The sequence below is a fragment of the Haliotis rubra genome, unplaced genomic scaffold (genome assembly GCF_003918875.1).
Source record: "Haliotis rubra isolate DU_JTF1 unplaced genomic scaffold, ASM391887v1 Scf90, whole genome shotgun sequence".
In the NCBI taxonomy this organism is placed as follows: Eukaryota; Metazoa; Mollusca; class Gastropoda; order Lepetellida; family Haliotidae; genus Haliotis; species Haliotis rubra.
In genome coordinates, this window is record NW_025767635.1 from 1,675,209 (window position 1) to 1,676,246 (window position 1,038).

The window sequence follows — 1,038 nt, forward strand, 5'->3', positions numbered from 1 at the left end:
GGTCTTATAGTACATGTGTGTGACAGTGTCATTATATACGGGTAGTCTTATAGTACATATATTGTGACAGTGTTATTATATACAGGTGGTCTTATGGTACATGTGTGACAGTGTCATTATATACGGAATTGGTCTTATAGTACATGCGTGACGGTGTCATTATATACAGGTGGTCTTATGGTACATGTGTGACAGTGTCATTATATACTGGGTAGTCTTATAAGTACATGTGTGACAGTGTCATTATATACAGGTAGTCTTATAGTACATGTGTGACAGTGTCATTATATGCAGGGTAGTCTTATAGTACATGTGTGACAGTGTCATTATATACGGGTGGTCTTATAGTACATGTGTGACAGTGTCATTATATACAGAGTGGTCTTATAGTACATGTGTGACAGTGTCATTATATACAGGTGGTCTTATAGTACATGTGTGACAGTGTCATTATATACAGGTAGTCTTATAGTACATGTGTGACAGTGTCATTATATACAGGTGGTCTTATAGTACATGTGTGACAGTGTCATTATATACAGGTGGTCTTATAGTACATGTGTGACAGTGTCATTATATACAGGTAGTCTTATAGTACATGTGTGACAGTGTCATTTATATACAGGTAGTCTTATAGTACATGTGTGACAGTGTCATTATATACAGGTGGTCTTATACGCATGTGTGACAGTGTCATTATATACAGGTAGTCTTATAGTACATGTGTGACAGTGTCATTATATACAGGTAGTCTTATAGTACATGTGTGACAGTGTCATTATATACAGGTGGTCTTATAGTACATGTGTGACAGTGTCATTATATACAGGTAGTCTTATAGGTACATGTGTGACAGTGTCATTATATACAGGTAGTCTTATAGTACATGTGTGACAGTGTCATTATATACAGGTGGTCTTATAGTACATGTGTGACAGTGTCATTATATACAGGTGGTCTTATAGTACATGTGTGACAGTGTCATTATATACAGGTAGTCTTATAGTACATGTGTGACAGTGTCATTATATACAGGTG